Here is a 12,372-nt window from a genome sequence, read left to right as displayed (position 1 = left end):
ACATCAATATTTATTAAAAATAAAATAAACACAAGGGGGTGATCAGACCCCACCAACAGAGAGCTCTGTTTGGTGGGGAGAAAAGGGTGGGGGGGGTCACTCGTGTGCTGTGCTGTGTGGCCCTGCAGCTTGGCCTTAAAGCTGCAGTGGCCAATTACACAAAACACAGCCTGGTCTTTAGGGGTGTTTACCACTGTGGTCCTTAAGTGGTTAAAGGATACCAGATGTGAAATAACCTAGAGAAACTGGGGAAGCAGGCTTATACTGTTACCTGTCCTGATGCCTACCTCTCCTCCCATTTTCCTCTCTGCTTCCGCAGTCTACCCTAAATGCCCCTCGGGCAGTCTCTTCCAGGTCCCCGGGGTCGGGCACTACTGCCCAGACGCTGGCCGGGCTGTTTGCATCCTACAGGGCCCGCCCATGGCCTGGAGCGCACTGCGCATACGTATGACATCATGAGCATGACATAGTGACTTTACAGGCATGCGCACAGTGTTCCCGGCCAGGCATGGGCTCACGAGTGGTTACGAGTGACTAAGCAATCACAAAGTACACACAGAAAGTTCCCTGAGAAACCGCACCACTCAAGGTACTACATCATCTCTATTCAAAAAATTGTTAAAAACACTGAAAGCACATGAGGGTAGCCAAATAAACAATCAGGTATGCAATAATCATATATGGCAATACATTGTTAATCCACACAAAACCTGAATCATAAAGTAATCCAACACAGCCCTATGCAAGATAAATGCATGTCAAGTCACATGAATGTAAAGACAACCCCAAGGTGTGCAACCAGCAAATATAAAGTGCATATAGTGCAAGATAGCATGAGTGGCAAAATCGTTACATATGTAGGGAAAGATCCCATCCAAGGGTCCCTGTGCAATAATAAGAATAAAGAATAAGAATAAAGTGCATGGATTATAGAAAAGAAACTGCAAACAAGAAGTGTGCAAAAGACAGCGAGGAGAACGCTGGAGCTTACCGAGGAGGAAGATCATTGATATGTGTGGGGCTTTGGCGTCCCCCATAAAATCTGTCGCGATTCGCCGCCTAAACGTCAGCAGCTTCCTCTGGGTTTCTCAGGGAACTTACTTTGTGTACTTTGTGATTACTGTGATATTGTTCCTTTCTGCACACTCCTTTACGTTCCATGTGTGTGGCTAGTTACCCATAAGTCCATCGTATAGCATGCACACCAAACAGCTTGCACGCGTTCTATTGTACGCATTGCAAGCCTCACTACACGCACTTGCTCCTTCAAGTCAGAAGGAGGAAGTGCGTGGTGGTGAGGCTTGCCACGTGCCCAATGGGACGCGTGCAAGCTGTTTTGAGCGCTTGCTATACGACGGACTTATGGGTAACTAACCCATTCAGATCCAGCCACACACCTGAGGCAATTAAGCCTCATTAAAATCACGAATTTGAGTGCTTAGTCACTCGTAACAACTTATGATCCCATGCCTGCTCCCGGCCACGGGCCCACGATGTAGGATGCTCACATCCCGGCCAGCCCCTGCGCAGTAATGCCCTACTTCGGAGGCATTTAGATAGACTGCAGGGGCAGAGAGGAGAACGGGGGTTGCGGTAGGCATCAGGACAGCTAACAGTATATGCCTGCTCCCCCGTTTCTCTAGGTTATTTCACATCTGGTATCCTTTAAGTATTAGTTAATAAGTTAAGTGGGAAGTTAGATCTTCAGCCAGCCCAGGGAACTCTTGGTAGCTTACTCCACCCCCACAGTTCAAAAGCATACATTTCCCTACACATTACCTTATTTATATTGCAACTTTCACAGCCATAAATTACTACTTCACCTACTTCCCAGTAGTAACATATACTAACATACCTGTGTAATGAAACACTTAGAATAAACATTAACTGGCCTATAAAACCCTGGTGCTGTTTTAATATTTTGATGTGTATCATATTTCAGGGGTGATGTCTTTCTTGCTATACTTCTAATTATTTATAGTAAGAAATTTTGTAGTGCAACTTAGAATCAGTGAGCAGCACATTGGTGTAGTGGATAGCGCTTTTGCCTTGTAGCGCTGGGTCCCTGGTTCGAATCCCAGCCAGGGCACAATCTGCTCTGAGTTTTTATGTTTGTATGGCACTCTGTTTTCCTCTCACATCCCAAAAACATACAAATAAATTGACTTCCCCCGAAATTGGCCTTAGACTACAATACGTACAGTACACTGCATGATATAGACAATTAGACATGTGACTATGGCAGGGTTTAGATTGTGAGCCCCTCTGAGGGACAGTTAAGTGGCAAGACAATATACTCTGTACAGTGCTGTGGAAGATGTTGGCACAATATAAATATTAAATAATTATTTCCAATCTTTCCCAGAGGTACACACCTAGCCACTCACTCCGCTCCTCCAATGAACTTTGCCTGACTGTCCCCCTAATCACCCAATCCCATGCACATCTCCAGGACTTCTCAAGAGCTGCTCCAACACTATGGAACTTCCTACCTCTGCCCATTAGGGTTTCCTCTACTTCAAAATCTTCATGGCTGGGCTCAAAACTCACCTTTTTACTCTGGTCTACCCCCACTAGTGCTCAAAACCCGCAGCTGAACTATGGTCCCCTACCTTTCGTTTCCCCACCTCTTCCTCTAGATTGTAAGCCCTTGGTTTGGGTCCTCCTCCTTATGTCTCCTACCTGATCACGCACCTCCATTACCGTACACCCATCCTATGGATCTGAGTAAACTCGACTTGCCTAATCTCCATGCTCTCATCCAGTGACTGCCTAAGCATTACCTGGTACTCATACTGTGGTGCGTGATCTGGTTTGCATGTATTCCTGTATTGTCTTATTGCTGTATGTCACCCCTAAATATTGTCTGCAACCTTAACCAATGTACAGCGCTATGTAATATGTTGGTGCTTTATAAATACAATAAATAAATAAAATAAATAATAAAATAATAATTTATAAAATATCAGTTTACCTACTTTGGTAAATTCTCTCTATAAGTAAATTAAACCTTAGCAAGGAAAGAAATATTGCATGACTTTAATACTAGGGAGTAATCTTGGCTTATGAGATCCCAAAATATAATGCTAGTTCGCAATTACAGCTTAGGCAGTCCAAAAAACTACTGTTTAGGATCACGGACCAAGGCTCCGAGCATAACAATATAGGGCATTTCAGGACACTAATTAGTAAATTCTGAACTAGAGACCTTAGATTGAATGTAGTCTAAAATGCCATGCACTGACTTACCAGGGAAAACAAGATTAGAAGTTTAAAAAGGATGGAGCACAAATTACATTGCTAGTCTGGTTTCCAATGACATAAAAGATACCAAAATATTTGACAATAACCAGTAAAAAAAAAGTAATCACATGAAGACTTATCATGGCACCAAATGTTCAAATGTATTTCAATGCTTCTCACCATCTACCTTTATTTTAAATCCCTATACTGTCCTTGAATTGCAATATCTATACTCGCTGTCCTCTTATCACATCTGGCTGTGTCCATTAAAGTACACTTGAACTGAGAGGGATATGGTGGCTGGCATATGTACTATATGTACTATATATATACTCTGTAATGCGCTGCAAAAGATGTTGGTGCTATATAAATGCTAATAAATAATAATAATAAAGTAGTTGGCAGGCACAGTAATGGACACACACACGGTCAAAGACAAGCCTGATGGGGTGAACTCCTTACATGTAGTTCACCGGTCAGCTGGCAAACCTATAACAGGAGATTTTTATTGATTGTATAGGAAGCATGGTGGTGATGAAATTGTATTTACATTTGCATTTATTTGGTTGTGTAAAATAAAGATAATGTGTTTAACATGTTTTTTTGTTGCTGATTGGTTTGTTCAACCATGGAAGGAAAGGGGAGGGATAGAGGTAGTAAAGAGTGGAATTTTGGAAGCAGAGGTTGGGGTGGGAAAGGGGGGCGGGGTGGGGTCAGCGACATAGGATGCAGAAAGATGGGGGGGGGGGATTCAGAATGGGATAAGGAAGGGGAAGGAAGAAGGAGAATAGGGGGCTGGAGTCATTTGGTTTTGCCACCTCTGACTTCAGTTTTGAATCCCCAGACTCCATACAATAATCTGCAGTTCTGCTGCCAAGAGTAGAAAATCAGCCAAGGGACATACTGGAAATTATCAACATTCTAACTATATGGACACAGAAATGTAAGTCTTTAAAATAAAATGTGATTTCTTCTTTTAAACACAAAATAAGAGTGATAAAATAATGTTTCCATGTATTAGTGTAAATGCATCATAATCACATAGCAGCATAAATAGCTCTAAACTGGAAGATATTAAGAAGAAATTTGAAAAATAATTTTCGTGGACCCTGTTGAGGATGTATTTGAGTGCGCTCTCTATCAATATTAAGGAGATGAAAATATACATTTAATAAGAGCAGCCCCCCCACCACAGGTTTCTGCTCTCCCCACTCTCTCCAATAATGTGTTACCTGCTGTGATGTAAATGACATTCCATGGCTTTAGGTGAAACGTCGGAGGAGAAATCCTAATGTTTATCACAGTATTTCAGCTGCCTGCACCTGCTTTGCTTCAAAGGCCTCAGCTTACTGCTAACGTCCATCCAAGCACCCCCTCCTCTCTGCATAGCCAGCTCTGTAAAATACACTACTTAAAAGGGACACTAAATATATTAAAGTAATAGATCGGTTCTAGAAAAAGATGTATAACATTCCTATTAAGTATGAAGCACACAAGCAGGGATGCTCATCCGGATCCGGGTACCCGGGTAAACCCGGGTATCTGACCATTTTTCCGCTATCCGGTCGGATCCGGATCCCAGATACCTGGGGACAGTGGCCGTGGAATGCGGGACCCACATCCTTCTGCCGCTACCACCAGCCGCACCACTCAACCCCCAACCGCCACAGGGAGAAAAGCTGCAGCATCCCATTCAGGCCGCAGGGGAAAGTTCACCTCACCAATCTGGCGGTTTTTCACTCTGCCCTCATTGGACAGCAAGTTTGTCATATGCAATGTGTGCAAACTACAGATGAGCAGAGGTTGTGATGATTTTCGTTCCACTTCTCACGTGTACACCACTTTGTATTGGTCTTTCACGTGGAATTACAATAAAATTGATGCATGTTTGTGGCAGTAATGTGACAAAATGTGGAAAACTTCAAGGAGGCCGAATACTTTTGCAAGCCACTATACCCGCGGGTACCCGACCTATTCGGGTATCCGGGTAGGAAAACCGGAAGTGCCCTTTAAATAGCTTTTAAAAAGGGTTTTTAGGGTAAATGATGCATGTAGCATCATGTTTTTGTAAAGGGAAACACTAATTTATTATTTGGTGGACATAAAACGAAAAAAAAAAAGGTGTCAATTACCATCAGGACTAGGTTCCAGACAGCGGTCGTGCAGCCCACATTGTGTCCAAAGTCCAATCACACAACTGGGACATGACAGTTTTCAGCCCAGACACCTCCAAAAAATGACACCGCAATTGTGTTTTGGGTTGAATATAGGTGGTGGTATCAGCAGCAGTGGCCTGTGGGACATAAGGGAGGGGAAGGAAACATTAGGGAGGGGAAGGAAGAAAGAGAATAGGGGGCTGGAGTCATTTGGTTTTACCACCTCTGACTTCAGTTTTGAATCCCCAGACTCCATACAATAATCTGCAAGTCTGCTGCCAAGAGTAGAAAATCAACCAAGGGACATACTGGAAATTATCAACATTCTAACTATATGGACACATGTTTTTTGGCCAGATGGGTGATGAAGCTGCTTCATCACCCATCTGGCCAAAAAACATGTTGTTGAGCATGAGGTGTTCAAGAGGCTGAAGCAAGCTGGCGCTGGCTCCCACCGCCGCGGTGCCACAGGCCACTGCTGCTGATACCACCACCTATATTCAACCCAAAACACAATTGCGGTGTCATTTTTTGGAGGTGTCTTGGCTGAAAACTGACATGTCCCAGTTGTGCGATTGGACTTTGGACACAATGTGGGCTGCACGACCGCTGTCTGGAACCTAGTCCTGATGGTAATTGACACCTTTTTTTTTTTCATTTTATGTCCACCAAATAATAAATTAGTGTTTCCCTTTACAAAAACATGATGCTACATGCATCATTTACCCTAAAAACCCTTTTTATTGCTATTTAAAGGGCACTTCCGGTTTTCCTATCCGGATACCCGAATAGGTCGGGTACCCGCGGGTACAGTGGCTTGCAAAAGTATTCGGCCTCCTTGAAGTTTTCCACATTTTGTCACATTACTGCCACAAACATGAATCAATTTTATTGGAATTCCACGTGAAAGACCAATACAAAGTGGTGTACACGTGAGAAGTGGAACGAAAATCATACATGATTCCAAACATTTTTTACAAATCAATAACTGTAAAGCGGGGTGTGTGTAATTATTCGGCCCCCTGAGTCAATACTTTGTAGAACCACCTTTTGCTGCAATTACAGCTGCCAGTCTTTTAGGGTATGTCTCTACCAGCTTTGCACATCTATAGACTGAAATCCTTGCCCATTCTTCTTTACAAAACAGCTCTAGCTGAGTCAGATTAGATGGACACCGTTTGTGAACAGCCGTTTTCAGATCTTGCCACAGATTCTCGATTGGATTTAGATCTGGACTTTGACATTCGAACACATAGATATGTTTTGTTTTAAACCATTCCATTGTTGCCCTGGCTTTATGCTCGTTGTCCTGCTGGAAGGTGAACCTCCGCCCCAGTCTCAAGTCTTTTGCAGACTCCAAGAAGTTTTCTTCCAAGATTGCCCTGTATTTGGCTCCATCCATCTTCCCATCAACTCTGACCAGCTTCCCTGTCCCTGTCCCTGCTGAAGAGAAGCACCCCCAGAGCATGATGCTTCCACCACCATATTTGACAGTGGGGATGGTGTGTTCAGAGTTATGTGCAGTGTTAGTTTTCCGCCACACATAGCGCTTTGCATTTTGTCCAAAAAGTTCCATGTTGGTCTCATCTGACCAGAGCACCTTCTTCCATGTTTGCTGTGCCCCCCACATGACTTGTGGCAAACTACAAACGGGACTTCTTATGCTTTTCTGTTAACAATGGTTTTCTTCTTGCCACTCTTCCATAATGGCCAACTTTGAGCAGTGCATGACTAATAGTTGTCCTATGGACAGATTCCCACACCTGAGCTGTAGATCTCTGCAGCACATCCAGAGTCACCATGGGCCTCTTGACTGCATTTCTGATCAGCGCTCTCCTTGTTCGGCCTGTGAGTTTAGGTGTACGGCCTTGTCTTGGTAGGTTTACAGTTGTGCCATACTCCTTCCATTGCTGAATATTCGTTTTAACAGTGCTCCGTGGGATGTTCAAGGCTTTGGAAATCTTTTTGCAGCCTAATCCTGCTTTAAATTTCTCAATAACTTTATCCCTGACCTATCTGGTGTGTTCTTTAGACTTTATGGTGTTGTTTCTCCCAAGATTCTCTTAGACAACCTGTGAGGCCATCACAGAGCAGCTGTATTTGTACTGACATTAGATTACACACAGCTGCACTCTATTTAGTCATTAGCACTCATCAAGCAATGTCTATGGGCAACTGACTGCTCTCAGACCAAAGGGGGCTGAATAATTATGCACACACCACTTTGCAATTATTGATTTGTAGAAAAATGTTTGGAATCATCTATGATTGTCGTTCCACTTCTCATGTGTACTCCACTTTGTATTGGTCTTTTACGTGGAATTCCAACAAAATTGATGCATGTTTGTGGCAGTAATGTGACAAAATGTGAAAAACTTCAAGGGGGCCGAATACTTTTGCAAGCCACTGTAATTTGGTCGGATATCCGAATTCACTCGGATATCCGCAAGGTCGGATCCAGATACCCGAATCAGATCCGGGTATCTGGGTACCGGGATCCGGGCGGGTTTTAAAAATTACTACCCGAGCAACCTTGTACACAAGTTAACCACTTGCCGACCGCGCACTCATACCGCGCGTCGGCAAAGTGGCAGCTGCAGGACCAGCGACGCAGTATTGCGTCGCCAGCTGCAGGCTGATTAATCAGGAAGCAGCCGCTCGCGCGAGCGGCTGCTTCCTGTCAATTCACGGCGGGGGGCTCCGTGAATAGCCTGCGGGCCGCCGATGGCGGCTCGCAGGCTAAATGTAAACACAAGCGGAAATAATCCGCTTTGTTTACATTGTACGGCGCTGCTGCGCAGCAGCGCCATAAGGCAGATCGGCGATCCCCGGCCAATCAGCGGCCGGGGATCGCCGCCATGTGACAGGGGACGTCCTGTCACTGGCTGCACAGGACGGATAGCGTCCTGTGCAGCCCGGAACACCAGGGGGGCCAGGTAGGAGAGGGAGGGGGGGGATTTCGCCGTGGAGGGGGGCTTTGAGGTGCCCCCCCCCACAACACCGGCAGGCAGGAGTGATCAGACCCCCCCAGCACATCATCCCCATAGTGGGGGAAAAAGGGGGGCGATCTGATCGCTCTGGATGCACCCTGATCTGTGCTGGGGGCTGTAGAGCCCACCCAGCACAGATCACAAATAACAGCGCTGGTCCTTAAGGGGGGGTAAAGGGTGGGTCCTCAAGTGGTTAAAGTGGATCTGAACTCTTGCACAGGACAGAAGGAAAGCATAGGGAAATGCACCTTGTATGTATTTAGAGAGTTCAGCCTGTCTAATCCCCTCTCATTTCTGACTAATCACAAGTTATAATTTGATCTCTCAGCTGTGTCAGCTGTCTGCCACAGCAGAGCAGCTAATTTGTAAACACAGGATGTTAACAATCTGTCTGCTTTCATGAAAGCAGGAAGTAGACAAACTGCAGATGTATTGCTTTGTATCAGCTGTATCAAAGAAATGTTTTTCTTTAAAGGTTATAATTCTGTTGCTTATCTTTTGCTTATCTGTTGCTTATCTTTTAGAACAGAGAAGTTCTGAGTTCGGGTCCCCTTTAATGTTTACTCTGTCAGCAGTTTGCCAGCCCCACAGTATCATTCAATAGAACTCTTAGGTGTGTCTACCCACCAGTAAAATTAATAAATTAATTTTGACTTTATCAGTGTTTTGATCACTGAAGGTGCTATTAGAGAAAATAATAATTATACTGTATATCACCAGGGCTGCATTTGCTTTTAGGCAAAATAATAATTATAGGCCTGGAGGTATCACGTTACTGCTGCCCCATGTCACTACTGTGTGGCTGCAAGCATTGCTGCTGCCCTTGTCAGTGTCTGTCTGCACCACTTACAACTCTCTATTCCACACAATCTATGTCACTGGTTGCACTCTGTGTCCTGTTTTACTCTTTGTACCACTAAAACATTTCCTTGCTTATCACACTTTTACAATCCAGTTTGCCAGCTGTGTGAGCAGATGTTACATATTAATGGGCTAGGGTGAAAGGTACAGGTTCTTTTCATGCCTGTAGGCTCCAGAGATGTAAATCCATCTCTTCGACCCCTTTAGCTGTAGGGCACAGATTAAATATTCAGTGTGATATTAATAACATTGAATGACAAAATAAATTCTGTAACACTGGTACATGCAAAACATTTTAAACCAAGGTGGAATTTTCTTTTAAAGCGGACTTGAACCCAGAACTTCCTCTAAAAGATAAGCAACAGCAAAATAAACTTTAAATTGAAAACATTTCTTTGTGACAGCTGATAGCAATCCTGCAATCAATCTGCAGTGTGTATACATCTTGCTTTTATGGAAGAAGACATATTGTTAACATCCTGTGTTTACCAATTACAGTAGCTATCTGCCATAGCAGTCAGCTGTCACAGCTGAGGGATCAAATTACAACTTGTGATTAGACACAGATGAGGGGGGATTAGACAGGCTAAACTCTCTAAATACATACAGGGTACATTTCTCTATGTTTTCCTTTTGTCCTGAGCAAGAGTTCAGGTCTACTTTAAATGCATCTTAACATTTTTTGTGAAAGTAGAAAACTTTAGCATTTTCACCCAAACTGTCAGTTTTGCACATCTCTGTTCACAAATGATCTATCCCTATGTGCATAATTTGGAAGACAAGAGCATGTACTGCCTTCCATTAATTCTGCCAGGAGTTCTCCAAAGGCTGCTTTCGTTTTTATGACAAAGCTGGAGATTCCCTTTGGAGGGGTGATATGTTGGTCAGGGGACAACTAACACTGTCTGAGTCAGTTGAAACGCAGCCTCGGGTTTTCTCATAGGATTTTTGCAGAACATGAGTTTAGAGAATTGAATCCTTGCAGATCCATCGCAATAGAGCCATTACAATAATTAGCAGTAGTAGTAGTAACAATATCCATTTATGTAGCGCCTGAGATTTTCTTCAGCACTTTACGGAATACTTTTAACAATTCATGTATGTATTCATGTACTATATATCACTTAGAGGAGCTCACAATTTAATACCTACATGGTCCATTTCTAAAGGTCTATACACATGTGACATGATGAGATAAACGTGTATGTATAGTGCTGTTCCTAGGCTGTTTCTTTTTTTCCTTTCCTTTCTGTAAGGGTTAAAAATTCCAGTATGAAAAGGACAGTTTCTCTCTAGTTGGACTATAGTGTACCTCTCACTGCTAGCTAATTAAAAACCATAAAACTCTTAGGGCCTATTTTCACTACACGCAGATTGGATGCAGAATGGATGCAGAAAAACTGACTTCAATGAATGCCTATGGGCCTGTTTCCACTAAACGCAATTTTTCTGATGCAGATTTTCCCATAGGCATTCCTTGGAGTCAGTTTTTCTGCATCCATTCTGCATCAATTCTGCATCCAATCTGCGTGTAGTGGAAATAGGCCCTTACCTTGCAGAGAATAACCTTTTAGTGCAGAGAACATATATAAAGATCAATAGTTCATAGGTTGTGGCTCTGTGAATGACAGTAAAAGACTGTATCATTCAACTGAGTCACTGAAAACACTAAACCTACATTTTTAGCTTTTAACCACCAAAAAAAATCCTGTGAGTTTCCTAAAGAAAAATATAAAAATCATATTTAGGAGTAGATTGATAGATACAATTGTTCATCTACAGGGACAGATCTAGGTGGGGGCGAGCGGGTCTCTTGCCCCAGGCGCAGTTCGTTGAATTCTTAAAAAGGCACCAAAACTGGATAGGGAAAGGCAGTTTAGGCGCCAAAACCTGACCTTTAGGCACCAAAACTGGATGGGAATGGCAGTTTAGGCGCCAAAACCTGACCTTGCCCCAGGCGCAATTTGGTCTAGGTCCTTCCCTGTCTGTGAACCACAGTGATCACAGCTCAAAGCTCAGCAAAAAAAAAGGTCTCTGGTCCTTAAAGGATACATAAGAGAAATACAAATAAATATGCCCATGCATGAGTGCAGGAACATGCCACTCTGCCTGAAAATGTGTGATAGTGCCCACGTGGCGCTTAGGGCAGAGGCCCTAAGCGCCACGTGGGCACTATCACACATTTTCAAAAGCCACCAAACAGGCTGGGTCAGAGCCCTCTACGGAGGGGACTACAGAAGAATGGCTGCCAGCAGAGCTGGGACAAGGGACACAGAGACTTCAAGGGGCTGTAGAAAGCCCTAGGTAATCAGATCAGAATTTATAATTTTTTTCTCTCATGTATCGGACAGAAACCGAGACGGCTGGTACTGATAGGGTTACCGTAAACATTGACTAAAATATTGTTAACATAAAATGTATAATAATTTACAATTATTTGGGATTATGTTGTGGGACTGATACAAATAGAGTGCCTAAATACAGTCCCTAAATGTCAGAAATGTCCTATTCTTCCCTATCCACTTATGGATATTATTCATAGCGTTTCCACTTGTAGTTGCATTTTGTATGTGTTTACTAGCCCTTTAAATAAAACATCTGAGAGGTAAAGGATTGGAGACAAGTATTCCCGCTGCCTCCGCATTGTAAAGTTTGATCTCACCTGGGCATTTTTTATTCCAGTCATAGCTACCGCTGAGATATGTTAATAGCTGCTCAGCCATCTGTTTTCCACTGTGATCAAAGCTTAGCCGTCTTAAAACAATAGAAGCCTTTCAATAAAAAAGGGGCTGAACCTACATCACAAACTTATTATAGCAGATGAAAAGTGCTATTTGGCACTGTCTCATCAAAACGTGGCATAGGAAAAATGCTGCCACCGAATGATGGATTATCAGGCTGAGCAATAATGTAGTTGTATTCTGAATGACGGAAGATCTCGACTACCATCTAGTTATTCAACCAAAATGTCCTAGCATGAGGCAAGCAGGCATCTGCTGGCAGCTTCAGACTCAGAGGACTGTCAGGTGACACCAGGTGACGTTGCACGGAGGTATCAATCCATCAATCACATCTGCCTACAGTATATCAAAGATCACCTGTTTAGAAGTGTTCTACATTCT

This window comes from Hyperolius riggenbachi, chromosome 2 (genome assembly GCF_040937935.1).
Source record: "Hyperolius riggenbachi isolate aHypRig1 chromosome 2, aHypRig1.pri, whole genome shotgun sequence".
Taxonomy (NCBI): domain Eukaryota; kingdom Metazoa; phylum Chordata; class Amphibia; order Anura; family Hyperoliidae; genus Hyperolius; species Hyperolius riggenbachi.
This window is presented reverse-complemented; position numbering follows the sequence as displayed.